Source organism: Schistocerca cancellata, chromosome 2 (assembly GCF_023864275.1).
Source record: "Schistocerca cancellata isolate TAMUIC-IGC-003103 chromosome 2, iqSchCanc2.1, whole genome shotgun sequence".
Classification (NCBI taxonomy): domain Eukaryota; kingdom Metazoa; phylum Arthropoda; class Insecta; order Orthoptera; family Acrididae; genus Schistocerca; species Schistocerca cancellata.
Window position 1 is genome coordinate 112,727,305 of NC_064627.1, and position 24,437 is coordinate 112,751,741.

The window sequence follows — 24,437 nt, forward strand, 5'->3', positions numbered from 1 at the left end:
ATACACGTCGTCCGCTGAGACGAACGACCGACCTACCGACCGTTGTTCCCGATGAAATCACAGCCAAGGGAAAAGCTTGGAAGTGAATCGACAACTGACACCTTGTTACCAAGAGGTCACTTTGACGGATGGCAACACAATGGGCGGCCCAATAGCCATCAACTTTTCTCGGAACTGATCCTTTGGTCACTTCCTGCACAATCAGCCAGCTTCGTCCCGACTCCTTCAGCTCGGAGCCCCAGCTACCTCCCAGCACTGTCCAAACGAGACCCTCATGCAGCGAAAATTCGACACACCAGACGATCAGAGGAGAAACCAAGGGGAGGAAATCGCCCGGAAAAGAAATTGAGCCGACAAAGCTCACATAGAATCAACATTAGTGGTCACTAGCAAAGGAAAAGTTGGCATTCCTGGCCAAGAGAAATCTACTGGTATCAAACATTGGCCTTAATATGAGGTAGATATTTATGAGAACGTACATTTGGAGAAGAGCTTTGTATGTCAGAGAGACATGAGCAGTGGGAAAAAGGGAATCGAAGAATTTGAGATGCTGGGCTACAGAAAAATATAGAAAATGAGGTAGACTAAGGAGATAAGGAAAGAGGAGGTTCTCCGCAGAATCGGCGATGAAAGGAATAAATGGAAAACACTGACAAAAAGAAGGAACTTTATGACAGGGCATCTGTTAAGGCATCAGGAAGTAACCTCCACGCTACCAGAGGGGACTGCAGGCTGTAAGACCTGTAGGAGAAGACAGAGATAGGAATACAAACAGTAAATGGCAAAGGGCGTAGGGAGCAGGTGCTACTTTGAAGTGCAGAAGCTGGTACAATAGAAGAATTTGTGGCGGGCTGCAACAGTACAGTGGGAAGACCGATGCCTTAATATAAAGTTAAAATTAGAATTTATATGGATTATACTTTAGACACTTATGAGTAGCCTGCACGGTACTAGGGAGACTAATCGGACCTCTAAGGATCACTTTAGAATCTACATTCAGCTGGACCACGGAAAATACTGCACTGACCATGCTGGCAGTGGCGGGAAGGGAGGGGTTGGGGAAATCTAGGCAACCCTGAAAAGCTAATAGGCGGTCTGCAGCTGACACTGTAAAAAGCAGTTATCCAACTCCACTCAGTTACGTGGAAATATGTCCACGGATACTCAATATAAAGGAAATTGTGAAAATCCATGAATCCACTACTAACTATCTACGCGTGGACCTCATCGAGCTAACGAAAATACTCAGCTCCTCTGTCAGACCGGTGCGAAAACGTATCAAATAGCAACGGTCAACGCGGAACGTGACCTGTTCCCAGCCTGTGATAAGGGAAGATTTCACCCCTGAGAGTCCTTCTCAAAAGAAATTCCAAATAGCCGAGCACAGGCCCCCACGAAAAGAAAAGCGTACCTAAACTGGCAACAGAGCTATCGCCATTTGCTCTAGCTAAAGAGAGTATGTTTACCATTATTTTCATAGGCCTTCAGAGTAAAGTCAATACCTGCTGGCATGTTTCCTTGCTTGGATGTAGGCGTGAATAAACCATGGCCTACTATCGATGCGGTCATAAAGCCAACCCTGGTCCAAACTGTTCAACTTTGCAATGGCGATTCTGTGTATGTCACACACAGTATGTGATCGTTTTGACAGCCGTAAGCAGTTCCTTTGAATCGATCCCATACGTTTTCAACTCGGTATATGTTGGTGAAAAGGCAGGCTCCTCTACTCTGGTGATCCTACACTATGTGATTAAAAGTATCCCCCAAAAACATATGTTTTTCATATCAGGTGCATTGTGCTGCCACCTTAAGTCAGGTACTCCATATGAGCGACCTCAGTAGTCATTAGACATCGTGAGAGGGCAGAATGGGGTGCTCCGCGGAACTCACTGACTTCGAACGTGGTCAGGTGATTGGGTGTCACTTGTGTCATACCTCTGTACGCAAGATTTCCACACTCCTAAACATCCCTAGGGCCACTGTTTCCATTGTGCTCGTGAAGTGGAAACTTGGAGGGACACGTACAGCACAAAAGTGTACAGGCCGACCTCTTCTGTTGACAGAGCCCACCGAAAGTTGAAGAGGGTCGTCATGTGTAATAGGCAAACATCCAGACCATCACACGGGAACTGAATACTGCATCAGAACGCACTGCAAGTACTACGACAGTTACTCGGGTGGCGAGAAAGTTTGGATTTCATGGTCGAGCGGCTGCTGATAAGCCACATACCACGCCGATAAATGCCAAACGATGCCTCGCCGGATGTAAGGAGCGTAAACATTGGACGATGGAACAGTGGAAAAACGTTATGTGGAGTGAGGAATCACGGTACACAATGTGGCGATCAGATGGTGTGGGTATGGCGAATGCCCGTTGAACGGCATCTGCCAGCGTGTGTAATGCCAACAGTAAAATTCGGAGGTGGTGGTGTTATGGTGTGGTCGTGCTTTTCATGGAGGGGGCTTGCACTCCTTGTTGTTTTGCGTGGCTCTATCACAGCACAGGACTACATCTTCTTGCTTCCCACTGTTGAAGAGCAATTCGCGGATGGCGATTGCATCTTTCAACACAATCGAGCACCTGTTCATAATGCACGGCCTCTGGCGGAGTAATTATACAAAAAACATCCCCGTAATGGACTGGCCTGAACAGAGTTCTGATCTGAATCCTATGGAACACCTTTGAGATGTTTTCGAACGCCAACTTCGTGTCAGGCCTCGTCGATTCCTGTCCTCAGTGCAGCACTCCGTCTAGAATGGGATGCCATCCACCAAGAAATCTTCAAGCACCTGTTTGAACGTATGCTTGCGAGAGCGGAAGCTGTCATCAAAGCTAAGGGTGGGCAAACACCATATTGAAATTTAGAATTACCGATGGAAGGTGCCACTTAAGTCATTTTCAGCCAGGTGTCCGAAACCTTTTGATAGCATAGCGTGACTCGCTGAAGAGATGTTTTCACGTTGGACAGCACGTCAGTAATGTTCCAAAAACATAAAATCGCCGTCGGAAAGCTGACATTTCGATCCCAGTACAGGTTGCAGAGTCTCTTTCATTACGGTGGATTGGTGGAACTGCCCTCAACAACCACGAGAGGCGGACGACGACCTCATGTAAAGCCACACCAGAACATCACTTTAACCCGACGGATTGTCTCCAGAAACGTAACCTGCGATTATTAGGATCCAAACAGATCAGAGTTTCGTCCGTTAACAACATCCGACGCCAGTCATGCGGCATCCGTTCTGCCATCTGTAACGATGTCCTGTTGGCAGTTACAACATCGAATTTAGTTCACGACCACTCAGCCAACGGTTCCTTCTGCTCAGATGTGAACATCGATCATCCTGTGCACCTATCGAATGTGGACATCCACTGCAGTTTAAGTACTCAACAATGTCTGTCACATGGAACCGATTACACGCTCTCACCACATCTGTTTGACGCCGGTGTGTACGTCGAACAAGTTTCCTTGTTGACAGTTCTTTTCGCTGTAACGTAATGAGGCGGATCCGATCATCATAGACGGCGATTGCTCTTCATCGTATGATAGATGTTCACACTACTGTTCCACAGGCGTCTCTAAGGCGTCGGATTGGTGCTTTACTTTCCACTGAAGTGCCAGAATACATTAGAGTGCTACGTTTTACCTAAGGACAGTTCTACGTTTACAGACAGCATGAGGGATGATCTTCCAACAGGTACAGTGCTACGTTTTACCTGTAGACAGTTCGACGTTTACAGACAACATCAGGGATGATCTACCAATAGGTACAGGAGTAATCACAATACGAGCCCACTGAGGTGATGGAGAAGTTTAGTTGATAGGTGTAGATGGAATGAATAACTTAATACGCATTCCAACTACAAATAAAGACAGCTGAATGCAATACGCTAAACATACAATCCTAATTAGTGCTAGATCTCTGATTAGGAAGACGATTTAGACACACACACACACACACACACACACACACACACACACACACACACACACACACACAAAACTCTGATCCGCTGTGGAGATGCATCTTCAACGTTGGGAAACGTATAGTTTTCTGAGTAATGTTGTTGTTGTTATTGTTGTTGTTTCCAGTCCGAAAATTGGTTTTATGTAGCTCTCCACGTCATTCTATCCAACCAGTCTATTGCATGCACGCCTATGTTCTCCTCTACAATTATTCCTGCCTACCTTTTAATCTTCTCTCCATCACCAAACTAACAATTCCATGCTGCTCCACGATGTTTTCTATCAACTAATCTCTTCTTTTAATCAAATTTTGCCACAAAACTTCTACTTTTTTCAGTTTGATTCGTTATCTTTTCATTAATTATTCGATTTACCCATCTAATCTTTATAATTCGTCTTTAGCGCCCCACTTCAAAAGCACCGCTTCTCTTCTTACCTGCTTGTCGACCACGTCGCACTTCCGTGTAAGGCCACATCCCAGACAGATAACTTCTGTATAGATTTTCTAACTCTTAAACTTATACAAGAAGTTTACAAATTACTATTTTTCATTAAATAGCATCTTCTTTATACCACGTGCTGCACTATCAATGTTTATTTGCCAGTGCTGGTTTTGGTTATATAACTCATCACCAGAGACATCTGATACAGAGGAACAATATGTATTTACATCGATCTCTACACAATACAAGCTGTATATTAAGTTGCAACAATACAACTCTAATTATGTGATTTACCTTTAAAGCAGTGACAGGATTTGACATCAGTGGTATCACATAGTAAGCAAGTTGTCATGTATGCTACTCCTGTCGAATCGTAGGCAGTGACAAATCATGATAACTTTTGGCGTAACTGTCGTATAGAATGAACATGGAGCTGATAGGTCAAACAGTCTACACTACCTATGTTTTATTATTCCTAAGGTCATTTTTATACCTACTTGCGCCACGCAGTCGTATGTGTAAATTACAATTTTTCTGACAACTGGTATATGAAGTTAGAATATACAGAAGGTGTGAGATTACAAAATAATCTAACGTACCACGTCAAACTGAACAATTTTACATGCTGTACAGAGACTACAAACCAAAATTATTAATGAGCGAGGTGGCGCAGCGGTTAGCACACTGGACTCGCATTCCGGAGGACGACGGTTCAAACCCGCGTCCGGCCATCCTGATTTAGGTTTTCCGTGATTTCCCTAAATTGCTTCTGTAAGATGCAGTTATGGTTCCTTTGAAAGGGCACGGGCCGACTTCCTTCCCCTTCCTACCCTAATCGAACGGGGCAGATGACCTCGCCATTTGGTTATTTAACCAGAATTAACCAACCAACCATCCAAAATCATTCACTTGAAATACTGTTGAAATATTGTTTACACAACTTTGTTCATTAAGTTTATTGTTCGGTTGTTTTGTCATAGCCGGCAGGAGTGGCCGAGCGGTTCTGGCGCTACAGTCTTGAACCGCGTGAATCCTGCCTCGGGCATGGATGTGTGTGATGTCCTTAGGTTAGTTAGGTTTACGTAGTTCTACGTTCTAGGGGACTGATGACCTCAGAAGTTAAGTCCCATAGTACTCAGAGACATTTTTTTTTTTGTTTTGTCATATGGATGTACATTTAAATTTCTTATAGAATATTTAACAATCTGCCTTTTTCTGTTTTACGGAGAATGGTCATATTTTTAAGAATGTCATAAGCAGAATGCTTATATTCTCTTAAATGAGCACTGATTGCTGAAGGACTGGCTTCACTAACATTAACATTCTCCAAATCTCGTTATGAAGGTGCTACCTGTAGTCAAAAAGAAAAATGTTGTCACATTCACTTCATGATATTTTATCAACACCTGACATGTTATATGTTTCCTCTTGACTACATTGTGTATCAGACGTGATCTTACATTATTCTCTGCCCTGAAATAAATTTTCAGCCTTGTTTTTCGAAACAACCCATTTACTTTGACGGAAGTGCATCCCCTATATAGTAAGGTTATAAACTTAAATTTCCCTATTTGTTCACTTCTTTCTAATGTGATCTGATTCCTATTCATGTTGTAACGTCCCCTTGGAAAAATTATAAATGACTGTGCTGGTAAACCTCTTGCGTTATTTGATTTTCGAACAGCTGAGCAAAACTGAGCGTAGTCACACATTTCTCTCTTTACTTATTCTGATCATCACTAAACTGATACACTTTTTTTGTTTTTCTTAAATTCCTACTAAAGAATGGCCCTGACTAACAATAAGCTATACCTTTCATAAATCGCTTATCTAAAAAAAATCTTCGTTACTCGAAGTACTGCAACACAGCGAGCGCCAGTACTGTCAGCTAAATGAAAGATTCTAACTACTGAAGGCACTAATTACTAATAGGCATAGTTAGCAAAAGAAAGATTTTGATAGAGAACAAACAATGTATTTAGCTTAATAATGTTCAAAAGTCATTATATACAGGGTGAGTCACCTAACATTACCGCTGGATATATTTCGTAAACCACATCAAATACTGACGAATCGCTTCCACAGACCGAATGTGAGGAGAGGGGCTATTGTAATTGGTTAATACAAATCATAAAAAAATGCACGGAAGTATGTTTTTTAACACAAACCTACGTTTTTTTAAATGGAACCCCGATAGTTTTGTTAGCACATCTGAACATATAAACAAATACGTAATCAGTGCCGTTTGTTGCATTGTAAAATGTTAATTACATCCGGAGATATTGTAACCTAAAGTTGACGCTTGAAACCTCCGACGTTCAGTTGCGTGTTGTAACAAACACGGGCCACGGTCGGCGAGCAGCATCTGCAGGGACATGTTTACGATGACGACCGTGTTTACGAGTGTGGCTGTAGTGCACTGTTGTGGTTTGGTCTAGCTGTCGCAGTGTCCGCATGTAGCGCTTGCTGCTATTGTTATTCTGCATTCGTCTCCGCACGCAGACCAACTGTAGTACACCGTGTTACCAGGTGAGTCACCTAACGTTATCGCTGGATGTATTTCGTAAACCACATCAAATACTGACGAACCGATTCCACAGACCGAACGTGAGGAGAGGGGCTAGTGTAATTGTTTAATACAAACCATACAAAAATGCACGGAAGTATGACGTGTATATATATATATATATATATCAGGTCATGACATTCAGTCTTACAAATTTCCTTTCTCTGCCGCACATTAGTCCTGCACACAGCACAGTCAGTGATTTTCATACAGAGCGCTACGTGGCGTTACCATCATAAAAACCTAAACAGCCTACTTACATTGTTAACTTCTTTCCGTTTTTGGTGTATGATTTCAGAAGTAATTTTGAGTCACAGCCATTGTGAGATGATACCTGCTTCAGTGTATTTAATTCGGCTTTAATATTCGAAGCGTTTAAACTGTATTTCATTAACCTAGCAGGATTGTGGGTGACAAGAACTGCTCTGGATGACGCAGTGGGATGTCGTGGATTTCCAGAATGTGTTGAAAACTTGGGTATCTCCTTCTCTTTTAATACTGTAATTACAGAATACTTTTCAATCATTCTATAATTTCAGGTCAACGAAACTGTAACGATATTTGTGATCTGCAGTAATGACCAATACTTCTGGGTCGACCGTGTCGTCGTTTTAATAAGATGTGATTCTAATCCGCAGCTAGTTGCTGAGAAACATCTGCAGGGAAAAGGGTGTACTCACCTCGTTTGGATACGGTCGCGACCTATTTCGGCGCTAAGTGATCGGTTGGCGTAATGCGGCGCGACGGAACGTAATGTAGAGGCTGGGGGAGGAGGTAGGTGGTTGGGTTGGGGGCTGGGAAGAGTCATTTAGGAGATGGAGTCAGAGTACGAGGCAGGAGAGCGCGATATCTGTCGTGGAGGCTGCTCTTATATTCATGAGAAGCGAAACGTTCGGGTGCGGGACGAGGACTTTCAAACTGGTAAACAGCTTCTGACAAATCACGGGAAGGCGTCTCTGGCTGTATTGGGAGCCTTTGTAATGTCCAGAGGGACGCTGAGTACGGCTTCTATGTATTTCGTTTATAGTCCACCCTGCAGCATGTCAGGGTTCGTTCGGTTCTGATTTTTGTTTGGAAACACGCTGCAATCTACAAAGTTTGCGGAACAAACCTACTGATTTACCCACCCTGATATTGTGTTTGTGAGTATCCAACAAAGCTATATAGCGACACTGAATTAAAGAGGGTCCATCTTTTTGCGTGTACGCCATAACTTTCACATTAATATTCAGACATGTTTCGGCACAGTTGTGGCATCATCAGTAGGTTTTCCTTTTATTCAGCAGAAATACATACATACAGATTTTATTTATTTATATTGCCGTTTTTTTTATATTCTACATCTACATCTACATCCATACTCCGCAAGCCACCTGACGGTGTGTGGCGGAGGGTACCTTGAGTACTTTTATCGGTTCTCCCTTCTATTCCAGTCTCGTATTGTTCGTGGAAAGAAGGATTGTCGGTATGCCTCAGCGTGGGTTCTAATCTCTCTGAGTTTATCCTCATGGTCTCTTCGCGAGATACACGTAGGAGAGAGCAATAAACTTCTTGACTCCTCGCTGAATGTATGTTCTCGAAACTTCAACAAGAGGCCGTACCGAGTTACTGAGCGTCTCTTCTGCAGAGTCTTCCACTGTAGTTTGTCTATCATGTCCGTAACGCTTTCGCGATTACTAAATGATCCTGTAACGAAGCGCGTTGCTCTCGGTTGGATCTTCTCTATCTCTTCTATCAACCCTATCTGGTACGGATCCCAAACAGGTGCGCAGTATTCAAGCAGTGGGAGAACAAGTGTACTGTAACCTACTTCCTTTGTTTTCTGATTGCATTTCCTTAGGATTCTTCCAATAAATCTGGCATCTGTTTTATCAATGATAAACTTGATATGATCATTCCGTTTTTAAATCACTCCTAATGCGTACTCCCAGATAATTTATGGAATTAACTGCTTCCAGTTGCTGACCTGCTATATTGTAGCAAAATGATAAAGGATCTTTCTTTCTATGTATATATTACATACGTACTTTACATTTTATTTACATAGTGTGTGTTCTGTGGCTGTCAGCCACGTTCAGCCACAGATCTAAATTAACAGACCACCTCATCTGTAAACAAAGGCATGTTAGGGCATCGTCGACTCGTGCACTAATTGGCGAGCACGTACAGGTTGTAATCTACTGTTGCGCAATCAGTATTTCTGGCATTGCAGAGAACGATCCATCGCAAGTTCCCATTTCAAAATTTATAGTCAGATGTTCGCGTTTTGCTTAAAAGGTCAGTGACACCGATGAGAATTCATCTTAATGGAGTTTCCGACGAATGTCCTAAAATCAGGAAAATTTAATTTCAGTGGCTGTCACATTTTATTCGACCCATCTTTTCCTTCACAGTTTTTCTTATATTGTGTTTGTGTATTTAGGCGTTGCACCAGCAATTAAAAATTTTAGAAGGGTTTTTAATATGTGGTATTTAGGGATATAGTATTGTTAGAGTGTTTGCGTTAAACTAGAAACAAGTAAACAAATGCGAACGAGAAGTCAGACAGGATGAAAGGAGATTAAAGAAAGGCAAGGTCAGTTGAAGAAGAGAGGAAGGTAGACTATTGACAATGTTGGTTGGTTGGTTGAATCAGAGAAGGGGACCAAATAGCAAGGTCATCATTTCCGTCGGATTAGGGAAGCATGTGGAAGGAAGTCGGCCGCGCCCTTTCAAAGGAACCGTCCCGGCATTTGTCTCAAGGGAAATCACGGGTAATCTAAATCAGGATGGCCGGATGCGGTTTGCACCATCATCCTCCCGAATGCGAGTCCAATGTGCTAACCACTGCACCAACTCGCTCGGTATATAGATGATTTCTCTTCGCGCGGAATGTAAAATCGTATTCATAAGAGAGCGCTCAATCACCGAGGCAAGTTAATTTAGATGGATCACTAGAGTAGTGGATGGTGGCTTCTACCCGCTTAGTTGTACGCAGTGCAATCTTTTGAGACATCGACCACCATGTACACAACCAAACTCGGAGTTCTGTTCGACCTGTGGAAGGTTCTAACACCTTGCTAGTGACTGTGGGGAGTGCGAATGGCTACCCACGCGATGCGAGAAGTAAGTGTACCTAACGAGGAGGGCGCGGAGCAGTAGTAACAAGTTGTGACTAGGAAGGGTAATTGACTATATCGTATCTAAGTGTGTCTGGGCGGTATACTGGATTAACTTTTAGATGAGATTTTCTTCTTACATAACTTTGGGCTATGATTTGAATTTTTCTGGTTCTCGGCAGCACTAGTGGTCAATACAAAATAGTGCAGACTAAGGTAACTCTGGTACAGTGATTAACTAGTTGCCTATGCAGTTTATTTCGTATTTCTAAATGAAGGCTTTCATGTCACACTGGAATATTAGGTGTTTCTTATACTTTGTCGGAAGTAGTGAGACGGTTGGTAGGATCGGTAATCACAGGGAGTGGGCTCAGAATGATGATGGAAACTGTAACATAATAGCAAGTTTTAGCGCTTGGTTGAGCGGTGACTTTTATTTAACAACAATGTAGTGATTTTTTATTACAACCGATCTCACAAAAATTTATAAGGGCATTGCGTTATAATTAAACAAGAGGAGTCTGAATAGCAACGAACAATCAGTAATAGACTTACAGTCACTCTGTCAAGGCAAAAAGCAAGAACCATTTCAGTTAATTAAAATCCAAACTTGGTTACAGGCCCCAAAGTTACCGGTTGGTTATAATTATACTGTAGCTATTTAGAGATCCAGTGTGAGTTGCAATTATCGTAAGGCAGCGAAACTGGGTAGACAATGTATTGCGTTAATGCGGAACCGATTCAACTGGAAAAAAAAATCGTTACAGTTTTGGCTACTGGTTATAGACCTCGCTTTTTGAATGCAAGAAAGACGTACATAAACGCTTCCATATGTAATGGATTAAGAACGGGACGTGGGCAGAAAATGCCAAACAAGTGACAAAGACGTAATGTTGATTTTATTATTCACCGCCACTTACACAATTTATTCAATAACAGCACCCGTGAATCCGACGACATGCTGTACAGTGCCATATTGGAAACTGCAGGCAAAAATTGGAACTAATTTTCTTCAACGTAAACCGGTTACGCATCAGATTTGCATACCTGCCAAGTTTCGCTGCCATAAGGTAATTACATTCCACACTGGATCTAAGTGATTGCTGCACTTTAGTTGGAACCACCCGGGACTAAGAAATAATATAGAAAACAAATAATATAGTAAAATGACCTACGGAACCCACAGAATGAGGACAATTTAAAAACACATAAAAGATACAAAATGAATTAACTGCGTTCAGGCCAGAGCACCAAACACAATCTTACGACAACAGCGAGCCGGCCGCGGTGGCCGTGCGGTTCTGGCGCTACAGTCCGGAACCGCGGGATCGCTACGGTCGCAGGTTCGAATCCTGCCTCGGGCATGGGTGTGTGTGCTGTCCTTAGGTTGGTTTGGTTTAAGTAGTTCTAAGTTCTAGGGGACTTATGACCTAAGATGTTGAGTCCCATAGTGGTCAGAGCCATTTGAACCATTTTTTTTTGACAACAGCGAGAACATGTATATCGAAGTTTATTCTGAATAATCATGCTCACAATCTCTGCGAAATAACACAGCGACAAGAAATCAGATATAACACAATGTGTTAAGAATTGCGTTACAGTTCAAAGCTATAAAAGGATGAGAGAACGTTTCCAAACAACTCGTCAGAGTAGCATTATTCCTCATACTCCAAAGTGGCGTTAAGGGCAACAATATTAACAAGTGTATGCAAGTTCCATAATTCACTCTTTCCAAAATAAATCAGTGTGGTAACCATAACAACAATAGTTCCAAGCCACCCAATATGCTAAGGGTTTGCCTTACTTGACGTGCGTACGTCACCTAGCAATAAATACAGAACACTCCGGCGGTTTACTAAGTACTACCGCGTACCTGATTGGAATGATTGCAATACAGTACTCAGAATCACAAAATCCTTGCACAGACTAAGATATTGTGTACACACCAATAATAGTGTCTGGTCGTTCCTAGAGACCTGATACTGGTCATATAAGGAAGAGAGTTTACAACAACTTGCCTGCAATGAGATAAGCGCTACGTGACAACACACTCACACGTATCAAGACGCTGCCCCAAGTGATATCTTCCAAGAATCGCTAGTAGCAGACTGCTCTATAGCAAACAGCACTATGTGTGTCGTACTTTCACGGCTCGGACAGCATACACTCCTTATTGGCCACTGACTAGACCACAGCTGACCAAATCAGTCCTGTTCGGCTGCTTGGTCGTACTCCCGGGCTTCCTTCCATACTACTCGCTCAGTCATATTCTCACTTTTGACCATGTGACCAGCTGGTCTCGCACGCCAAGTCACGTCCTCAATGACAGTGTCGCCATGGAGTCGCACTGCTTCAGTTGCAACTTTGTACGCGTGACTTTTCAAATAACCGCTGCTGGCTCACGTCTTGTCACGGCACATCCTCCCCACCACAACATTGCAACCTTGTAGGGTTAGACGTAGGAGTAACGCTAGAAAACTTCCACTTGCCGTTTAATAACAGGATAGAGCTTCTAAAGCCCACAGTTCACACAATATTTACTTCACAGAGATGCAACCAATTGTCAAATTAAGATCTTAGTTTTAACAAATAGTTCCGTTAAACAGTCGAGCCCATAATAAAACAGCTATTGTATTTCCATCCTTTTAGCAGGAGGTCTCTGGGACGACTGCCCTTTACTATCGTGACAAGTAAATAAAAACACCTACACCCGTCCTTATGACTTTATTTTATTCTGTCGCTACAAGTTTCAACGCTCCAGTGCGTCATTTACAGGCTGTTTCTGATGCGATGCAGTTTGATATGATCCCCATGCATACCACAAGTGTTGCCAGCATTACTGGATACGCAGAGAATGTGTCAGCACTGCCAGTTGGCAGTTGATGGTGGGAGTGCTTTATCTGCCTATCCAGTAACAGATGTGGTATGCATGGGGATCATATCAACCTATATCGCATCAAAAACAGCCTGAAGATGATGCACTGAAGCACTGAAACGGGTAGCGTCAAAATAAAATAAAGTCTTAAGGACGGGTGTAGATGTTTTTATTTACTTGTCACAATAGCAGAGCATGCCACTGGTCTTGCCGCAGTGGTAACACCGATTCCCGTCAGATCACCGAAGATAAGCGCTGTCGGGCTGGGCTAGCACTTGGATGGGTGACAATCCGGTCTTCCGAGTGCTGTTGGCAAGCGGGGTGCACTCAGTCCTTGTGAGGCAAACTGAGGAGCTACTTGATTGAGAAGTAGCGGCTTCGGTCGAGGATACTGGCATACGACCGGGAGAACGGTGTGCTGACCACATGCCCCTCCATATCCGCATCCAGTCACGCCTATGGGCTGAGGATGACACGGCGGCCAGTCGGTACCTTTGGACCTACATGGCCTGTCCGGGAGGAGAGAAGTAATCTTCTGATTCAATGTTACTAACATAAAGAATTCGTCTCTCATGTGGTTTCTTATGGGAGACACAGACTTAAAAAAAAAAAAAAAAAAAAAAAAAAAAAAAAAAAAAAAAAAAAAAAAAAAGGTCGTCGTGATTCATTCCTAAATTTTTCCTTTAAAAATCAACTTGTTTAGGATTGTGTGGCATCGACCTCTTCCGGCAAAAAATCGTTCATGGACGTCAAACTGAAGAAGGGTGAGATACGCTTGAATGTAAACATGAGATTGACTTGGATATCAACTAGCACGTCACGGACGGCGGTATTAAACGCGCAGCTCATGCGAAACAAAGGCATATTCCACTTACTGTGTTCTTCACGACGGAAGGCAATGAGCACTACGCGCATATTTTGGTTAACATCTACATCTACGTGATTACTCTGCTAATCACAATAAAGTGCCTGACAGAGGGTTCAATGCACCACCTTCAAGCTATCGCTCTACCATTCCACTCTCGAACAGATCGCGGGAAGAACGAACACTTAAATTTTTCAGTGCGAGCCCTGATTTCTCTTATTTTATCGTAATGATCATTTGTCCCTATGTAGGTGCGTCAAACATTCCAAAAATCCGCTTGAGACATTTGATATTCGTCGGTGCGTTAATGTCTCTGATGGGGAGCAGCCACAATTAATCAGTACACGTATCTATGCACACGAGTGCGAAGCAACTCATCTCTTTCGGCCTAGGAAATGGTGTGACATAATCAACGTACATCTCGTGCATCATGATCCGAACAATACCGGAGGATAGTAAACCTCGCCGCGTGTTCAACGCCGTGGAAATTAAGTCAACAAGTTTTACAGGACGGTACCAACTTTTGAATTTGATTGTTCAGCTCCTTCAAAACAAAATTCTCGCAGTTTTTCATCCAGGTCTCAAAATTATCTAAATGCCCTCCTACGGAAGTTTTATCATAGTACTGAAACAAGCACGGCACTAGTTCCTATGGTAAAACAATTTTATCACCGTGGCGTCCCATATCAGACAATAAGACACTCCCCCTCATAAAATAAGGCTTGGCTATATCCACCTTTCTCAAAAGCTCATTAACGGTAGCAAATTCAGGGTTTGCGTCTTCGTGCTGGGTAGCGTCCTTAAAAAGGAAGACCCATCCAAACCAGGTACCTCACTTCACCTCGTTGGATGCCAGTCACTTGCGCCTGTTCATCTTCCCGCGTTATCTCCCTCTTGGTCTTCACCGAACATCTGCAACAACGTTCCCCATCCAATTTACCTCAAAACAATGCCAACAGCTCATTGCCCACGTGGCTATAAGCCCTTCTTGCCGTAGGTGTGAGAGCATGCAACTAAGTCCAGGTTTATGAATTTCTAGTTGAAACAAAACGATTTTAAGTTCCTCTAAGGCAAATAAAACATCCAGGGGCTGAAGTTCAACAAAGAAACGACCCGAGAAGCCTCTGGGGTCTTCCCATCAGAATATTCCCGAAGCAAAACAATGCCCTCTCCAGATATCGAAGCATCTGTATTGACAAATAACTCATTTTCGAGATGAGGCATCGCCAGCACGGATGCGCTTGCCAGAGTCATTTTTTAGGGCTCCAGACAACAGCTGCTGGAAATGACAACACTCAAACCATTTTATGTTTTTTCCTAGATCAGTAAGTGATGCTTATAGCTGAGCATAATTGAAGACCAATCTTGGGAAGAAATTCGCTATACCTGTGAAGCAGGACACTACCTTCACATTCCTAGTTGGCGAACAGGTGTAAATAGCCTGTTGTTGACTCTGGTTGATAGTAACACCTGCTGAAGATACTATATGGCCCGAAAAGCTAGTCTCTTGCTATACAAGTTTCATTTTACATGGTTTGACAGTAAGCCCAGATTCACACAAATGCTTAACGATTTCCTAACATGGCTCAAGTAGTCCTGAAATCTCGACTGAAGGTAACCAAATGAGACAAGTATTAATAAACGCAGCTGAACTTCAAAACAGAAAAAAAACTTTATGTAAGATAGGGGATAACACTGCTACTTTGGTTGAGAGCCTGATAGGAACTTCGCAGGACTTCAACAGGTTACAGTCAGTCGCAAATCCTATAAGGATCTGATTGAATATAAGCGGTTTGTTTAAGACGGCACTTCATTACAGATAACTACACCATTTGTAAAACGCCTGGCGTTACTATAATTACTGGCTGCAAGGTCATTAATGTGTAACATGAACAGATAGGTCCCAACACACTTCCCTGGGTCACACCTGTAGCTAGTTCTGCATCTGAAGATGATTCTTCAACCCAGATAACATATGTGTCCCACTTACAAAAAGTCTAGTCACCAGTTTCGCTTCGTACCCACAAGCTCGTACTTTACGGAAATGCTTTTTGCAAATTAAAAAATACTGCCTCTACCCTGCCTTAAACCAAGCCTTTCAATATGTCATGTCCGAAAAGTGCGAATTGATGTTCGCATGACTGATGTGTTCGGAATCCACGCTGTTTGGCATTCTGTACAACATACCTCATTGCGTTTGAGCTCAGAATATGTTATCCGAGTCTACAACAAATCGATGTCATGGATATTGGAAAGGCAGTTTTGTGGGTAACTGGGTACCTTCTGGTGCCATTCTTGTAGTAGGGTGTGAGCTGTGCTTCCTTCCAACTACTGAGCACGCTTTTACACTTGCGTACCTCAGTCGTTAGAAACGAAACCCTTGTAGGGTCACTTTTTTGTAAGTCTGTCTGTCTGTTTGTCTGTCCGACTGTCTCACCTAAGGGTAGACATATGACGTGGAAATCTGAATTACCTACTAACACCTACCGTCCCTTGGCCGTGTCACAAAGGCTTGCTTTTAAGTCAATGCAGCTAAAAGACACGACCCTTACGTCATATATTTTGATAGGCGCAAACTCTTTGATCAAAATCTAAAGGATACTTTGGCTTCGCAAGAAGTAATGTTTCACTGAATAACTGAAAAATTGTGAATTTGTAATTATATCACAGGAAAAAATTGTTTTGTATATGTTATGTGATATTCTGTATGTCCGTCCGTCTCTTACATTTTTCTCAGGAAGGGGTAGACAGTCAAAGGAAAAAATCTGGACAATGTTAATTTGCTGTTACATCGCACGTAAGAAAATGTTTTCTTTCGCTATCAAACATTCTACTAAGAGCCCTTTTTCTCATAAACGAATAGACGTATCACATTAAAATTTATATCACATACTGATGTCTATTTTGGGTTGGTAGTGCAAAAAAGCTAAGCTTCTAAGCCAACGCAATCAAAAGATACGGCCTTTGATGTCACATATGCAAATACTCGTGAACTCACTCACTAAAACACACATGCTTTCCCGTTGACGTAGAAACCCGGAATTGGACAAGAGGCAAGATTTTACAGTAGAAGTAAAGTAAAATATCAGATGACTGTTAATTTGTAATCATATCAATCGAAAAAAAAGGTTTGCCTTTCTATTTCTTACTCGACTTCAGACTTGAAATTAAATTATTTTTGAGAGTCTTGGAATCCAAGAAACCGATTTCGTGAGTATTAATTTCGATAACGGGCGAAAATCATAGAGCTTCTCGATTCCAGGAATACATGAACTGTCTCTGTACACAATTAGGACTGTATGGAAACTACAGTGCGCGACTCCTACTCGCACCTGGTCAGTTTTTTCTTCGAGGTAAGTACAATTGATTATAGTCGGAAGAGGATCAAACTCAACCATGTATTCAGTCAAGAGCGTGACAGGGGGACCTGGAGGTCAATTTTATCGATTTCAGCTGCTTCTCAGAGCTACTGATGCTAAGGTTTATTTTATGAGAGCCGTTCAACTATCTTTTAAAATTGAGCCACAGTTCCTGTAAATGCTAGTGTCCTGAGCCAAACGTTACAATTTCTTCGTTGAGATATGATGCTACTGTTTTCTTATCTATTTTACTGAACAAATGTCTCTTTATACTTGCTTTAGCTGCCCATTGTACTTTGGTAAACATTTTTGCCACAACCGGCTCAGGGTCACTGGTAACCGTTTTCATGTGGACATCCTCAAAGAGGTCAGGTCTATTTGTTACCATTAGATCTATTTCCATAACTGGGGTTGCGAAAAATGTGTCCTAAGTAGTTTCCAGAGATGAAGTTCAGTAGTGTTTCATACAAAGTCTTGCCACACCCATCACCAACAAAACTGCAGTTTACCCAGTTAATTGCTGTATGATTAACGGCTCCACTGATCATTACGGTGATTGGGAATCTTATGCACCAGAGAACTAAGATTTTCGCTACAGTTCCCTGTTACATCTGGTGGCCGATACAAAAAACAATTACAATTTTATGCCCACCCCTGATACTGAGTTTTGCCCATCAGCCTCGCACGCAGATGCGATTTCCATCCTGTTGGATCCACGTTTCTTGTCTACAGCGACGAATAGACGACCTTTGTTCCCCATTAGTCTATCTGTGCGATACACAACTCATTGCTTCCAAAAATTTCACTGTGGTTAATTTCAGATTTTAACCAGCTTTCTGTACCTAGTATTATGTGAGCTTCACTGCTTTTAGGAAGTACCTAAAACTTAGGTACTTTGTTGTGAGTTCTATGGCCATTAACTACTAGGATTTTAATACTCTCACCTGCATCGAGGAATGGAACAGGGGGCACTACTTTGGATCTTACACCAATACTGCCTTGTCTCCTACCACTCATATTATCTGAACTGAATGGAGAGTCCATGTATGCACCTCACACAATCAGATACCTGGCAACAGCCTCTGATATGTAGTGCTCACCTGACCCATTTGGGCGGACCGTACATTTCTCAACACTACACTTAATTTCAAGAAGTTGCATTCTTGTTTGTCACAGATTCTTCGAAATCTCTAGTTCAGTCCTTCTAGTCGACGCGGAACCAGGACGCCACGATCAGTTCTGGGGAAAGTGCTTCAAATTGTAGAGCTTTAAAGAAACCCCATGCACTAGGCTAGCCTTCTTATTATTTTATGCTGCTGGAACGATCATAATATGACCTCGGAGCCCAGACGATGGTTATTTTTTGTTCCAACATGCGTCACAATCTGTAGTTAGTTCCACTCTGTTCCCTCAATGGGTGTCGGCTTGATCTCTTCAATGTGTTGAATGAGGTACCGAGCCATACACACTAGGTGCATGTGTTGTTTCTTCCTGTCCCTTGCTGTCACTTCCCTACACGGTACCATTATTCACCCTATGATGGAACTGCCGACGAGTAGTACACCTCTACACTTCTGTACTAGTCTCCTCTTGACACAGGACAAAGTATGTGACCCAAAAGGTAAAGTGTGTCCCACTGGCTCACTCTCAGTGGAACACTACACCTCGAAGCTGCCCTCACTCACAGTCAAGTGCATGAGTAGTGACAGGTACCACACTTCTGCAAAGGAGACGGGATCAACAGATGAGGATAGTAATTTGTATCTGTGGTACACGACTCACAACGATTTACAGCAACTGCCAATCTTCGGACAGTAGTCAGTGAGATTTCCAGCTGCTTACGAACGCCAACGAAGTTATCCTGTGCTCGGGAAGAAGCTTGGACACTTATGTCTAGCAAATAATTACAACTATAGTTCGTTAATTAACAAAAATTGAAAATGATGGAGCCACAAGAATGGTTTTTACATCTATCTCTCCCAAATCGCCAACTCCGCTTTATTCTAAGTCACATCTTGTCACTATGCATGGCTTCAGTAAAGAGATCGGCACTAACTTGTTGCTTGCAGTTAGTAAGCTTTCTCTTTCCCATAAAATATCAAGACAAGTTAGATAAGGCTTAAATTATTTGTAAACTGTGCCAAAAACAATTCCACAAGCATTTCAGAAATTCTTAAGAAGTTCTCACTTGATCATTAAGCTAATAACAGGCAGCTTGTGTATCTTAAGTTGCGGATGCTAGTTCGATGGCTGCTTCTGCATTTATTAAGATTGTTATGATGTTGATTCTACATTTAAGATACTAGGAATTTCATCCTTTCCCAGAAGCAGTTCCGGCTTTAAGCTGTTGTAATATTGATTCTACATTTAAGATACTAGTAATCTGATACTCTCCCAGTAGCAGTTCCGGCTGTAAGTGTGTAGCTCACTTGTGTATCGCACAGATAGACTAATGGGGAACAAAGGTCGTCTATTCGTCGCTGTAGACAAGAAACATGGATCCAACAGGATGGAAATCGCATCGGCGAGCGAGGCTGATGGGCAAAACTCAGTATCAGGGGTGGGCATAAAATTGTAATTGTTTTTTGTATCGGCCACCAGATGTAACAGGCAACTTTAGCGAAAAACTTAGTTCCCTGGTGCATAAGATTCCCAATCACCGTAATGATCAGATTTCCACGTCATATGTCTACCCTTATGTGAGACAGTCGGACAGACACACAGACAGACAGACTTACAAAAAAGTGATCCTACAAGGGTTTCGTTTCTAACGACTGAGGTACGCAAGTGTTAAAGCGTGCTCAGTAGTTGAAAGAAAGCACAGCTGTTAACTTTAACTAGCATCACAAGGTATGTTAACATTCAGTGGTGCTTTGACCTTAATATGAATTACTGAACTTCTTTTAGATATGGGGCAAAGGCTTTGGTTTTATCTAACCAGTTCACTGATTAAGAGAGCTATGCTGCTGTGTATGTTGTACTGCACTACGTATCTTCTCTCGGCGTGTTGTCGCCAAAGTGCTATATCCCAGTGTCTACATGTAGGGTCTACTGAGCCGTCTGCAGCTTTGTGCCTGGTCTGATGGAGGGGAGGGGGACGCTCTATACCTTATTGTAATTGTCAGGTTAAGGTGTGCCTTGCCATGACTTTCAATGTAAATTATTACTGTTTAATATTTTGATGAACTGTAATTCTTGGTTAGAAAACCTAAACTGTTACTCATCTCGTATTTCACATTTAATGCCTTTCCTTAAGGGCGAAATTGCAAGCTTATTCTTCGATGTGTTTTTTAAACGGAGTCTCATATTGTTCGTTAATAACCTGTTTTAAGGATTATTTGGTAAAAAATGATTTTCAATAATTTTCCCCAGTCCTTACGGTAGGACTTGTTGGTTGGTGTCCTCTTGTTACCTGTTTCATTAAGATTATGTTGAATAGCCTCCACTGCTTCATCTATGGGTACGTTTGTGTATAAATTGGCGAGACGTAGTGATAACATCTGGAATTTGTCAGGAACAGGAGTGTTTACTTGCTCATGTGCTAAAGTATAAGTGGTTTCTACAGGGTTGTGTATTTCAAAAGTGAAGTTGTGCATCAGAATATCATTTAGTTTATGTGTCTACGTAATGCTGGAAAGTTTATAAAGTTAACAGTAGGTCGCACAGGACAGCCTTCATCTTGCACAGAACACACAAAATGTCGTTAAGCAATAAAGTGCTTCAAAATGTAATCGATGCCATCAAACAGACAGGAGATGCAAGCTGTTTGAAATCTACGCTAACAGAAAAAATGTGCAATGAAGTTAATAAAGGAACAGGCAGTAACATAAATCAGGACAACAAATAGACACCAGGACAGTATGTTTTCCCTGCTTTGATGCGATTTCACAAAAACTGCTCATATATTGAGACAATACAACATAATGTTCGCTTTCTTCATGCACATTAAATTAAGTAATATGCTGTCAAAAAATACAAAAAAACGGTAAAGATAAATTCACTAGCTCAGGTGTACACAAGATGAAATTCTAGCAATGCCCTGAAGCGTATGTTAGTCACACCAGATGGAACTTCCGAACTGGTATCAAAGACGACATTAATGCATCTGAATACAACACCTAATAAATTTATCATAGCTACAATTAGCACACAGGACTTTCCATTGAGAACACAGAGGACAATCCAATAATACTTCTCAAAATAAAGACTATAAACTCTTTCTTTATGGACAACTGGAAAAATTCAGTTACAGTTGAAATCAAGGGCAAAGCAAACTAAATGAAATGCTGAGACAGCGGCAATGGGTTTCGTTGATATACCAGATGATGAACTATAATTCCTTCCACTTGTAATAACAAAAATTACCAAAATGACATAAACAGTAAGAATTACATTATGTCGATACTAACTCTGTACGTTTTACATGTTTTCATGATTTTTACTTCTTTTATTTGTGTCTTTACTATCACATGTTTCCAATACTAATGCATTCAAAAAGTTGTTGTAAAGAATGAAATAATTTATGATAGTTATATATATATATATCTATGGTCACTATATCTTTACATCGTTACAATATTTGGTTTGTTTACGTTATTGATTTGTGTTCTGTGAAAAACAATAAGTTAAAAATGTACATTTACGACAAATTAACGTGTTTCGTGTACTGGAATGGACTGTAGTAACTCTGTCATGGTTTGGAATTTACAATCTTGGTGCCATATTACGCTAAGAAGTATGTGTTATAAGATTTTTGTAGCAAAATGAAACCACAATAGTGACAACAAACAATTGCCTGCAGCTAGCTAGCAAATATTCCACCTGAAGATCAGAGTGTAAACTCTCTAAATGCGTCGTCGGATAAAATAGGAAGAGTGACTGCCGCAGTTAAGTTTTGTTAGAACTTTCATTGATCATGTAGTAGCTAAAATTGTGAATATATTGGGATGACTAAAAGAAATTATGACATCAGGTACAAAGAACGTATAAGGGGGTTGAAGAGTGAATGTAACCATTCCACAAGAGAATCACCATCACACTGAGATGGACAAAGCATTGCAATCTTGTACCATAACAACAAAACGAAGGGAACACTGATTCTACAGGAAGAACATTTCATACAGGAGGTCAATAATTAAAAAATAAATTAGAATATATGACCGTAGTATCTGTTCCCGAAAGAACAGTTACCGTGGATGACCATGCAGCTTTGCTAGAAATGAAATGATAATTAAATGGACACTCTAGCTGCAAACAGGCGTTGATGTACTTCTTTGGGGACATGTTGAAAATGTGTGCCCCGAGTAATGAGTATGATGGGCAAACATCTATTAGGCGCACTACGAATGTAGTGGTGTGGACATGTTGGGAATGTGGATCTCACGGGGAGCGTGCAAGGGATAAGTCCCTGCAGACGCATTATCCTCAGTGCCCGCGGTGGCTCAGATGGATAGAGCGTCTGCCATGTAAGCAGGAGATCCCGGGTTCGAGTCCCGGTCGGGGAATTGTATTCAATACAATTACTGATTTGTGCACATTTCAGTATTTTGTTGCAGCCAGTTCATATTTTTTGAATACGAGGATACTGTAAGAGGTCCGAGCAGATGTAATTTCGGTGTATTGCTCATGCGCTGCCTGCGATATGCAAGGTATAAGAGAATCTCTGACCAGAGAGCAGTATTGACTGCAGTAGGAACTGTGTTGCTGTAGCAGTAAGTTGTTGCGAATCTGCAGTCTGCTCTGGTCTGGGCCCGCATCTCGTGGTCGTGCGGTAGCGTTCTCGCTTCCCACTCCTGGGTTACCGGGTTCGATTCCCGGCGGGGTCAGGGCTTTTCTCTGCCTCGTGATGGCTGGGTGTTGTGTGCTGTCCTTAGGTTAGTTAGGTTTAAGTAGTTCTAAGTTCTAGGGGACTGATGACCACAGCAGTTGAGTCCCATAGTGCTCATACCCATTTGAACCATTTGCTCTGGTCTGGTCTGGTGTGTCGTGTGGGCAGGGCCGGTCGCGGTGCAGCGATGCCGGAGCCTGAGTATTATTGTATAAGGTAAAAAGCAGCCTCGCGCATATCTAGCAATGTCATCTCAAGTCCCATGTAAATGTTTTAAAAATCTCGTAATAATAATCTTTCTCATAAAAAGTAACTTTTAACAACCATTCATTTCAATTTAAAGAATTTACTAATTTCTCCCATCCATGACCATCCCGATTGTTGCAAAAGAAAAATCAGTTGCTTCCTTTCATAAATGACAAATCTACCGGCCAGCATTGCACAGGGCTGTGCCAGAAAACATTATTTTAAGAGCAGATATATATGCGTTATCGGGCGACTTCTTTGAGGTAACAATTTTTCTCTTTTTTATTCAGAATGATCTTTCAGGGCCATGACGCAGCACTGCTGACGTCCAAAATTTACCAGGTTAAATTCACAGTCAATTATTGAAAAGTTATAAGTGAGCGACAATTTAACTGAGAGGATAGTTACATTGTGTTATTACAAGGTTACTGAATATTTTTTTTTCATTGGGACGTTACACTGAATGTGAACGACATAATTATAATTTTTTCTGATGAGAGATTTAGGAAATTTTCCGTTTTGAGGTTACGCTAAATGTGAATGAATTTTGTGCGGAGGTTAAATGTGAAAGAATTTTGTGCGGAGGTTAAATGGGAAGGAATTTTGTGGTGAGGTTACACTTGGCGACAACCGGCCAGGATCGTATTTTCTTTGTGATTTTCTGAGAAGTAGTCATATATCGGCTCTTATTTACTTAAATGTAGTTTGCATCTTGCGCAACGCATTTACTAATTTGCCACTCTTTCTTTCACAGATCATCGGCAATTTATTGCTCTTTGTTGTAATTGTTTGTTCCATTTTTGCTTCGTCTTTGTTTCATTTCGTGCTTAATTTGGATTTGTGAAAAATGCCGCGAAAAACTGTTAACAGTACATCGCGATGTGCAATTAGTGAAATAGCCGACTGGAATAATTTGACCGATAATATTTGCGACACTCAGTGTAATAGTGATAATCCCCTAATTACAGATAATCAGTGCGTACCGACCACTAGTAATGATTTTAATCCTAATGATCAGCAAACAAATTCAATTGTGTCCACTGTTAATTTAACGACAATTGATGACGTGTCACTTACCATTAAAATGAACGTTGCCCAGTTTGACACACCTGACTTGCAAAATTTACGTAGTGAACAGATAAATGTTTATAACGAAGATGAACAATGTACTCAAAGTACGTCAAATTTAT

The 24,437-nt window shown here is 41.7% G+C and overlaps 1 non-coding gene across 1 annotated transcript; it reads left to right on the forward strand.

Annotated features, from left to right (window-relative positions):
• Positions 1-22,595: 22,595 nt before the first annotated feature.
• Positions 22,596-22,678, forward strand: Trnat-ugu (transfer RNA threonine (anticodon UGU)). Its single transcript has one exon. It is a non-coding gene; the product is annotated as a tRNA-Thr (tRNA).
• The last annotated feature ends 1,759 nt before the right edge of the window (positions 22,679-24,437 follow it).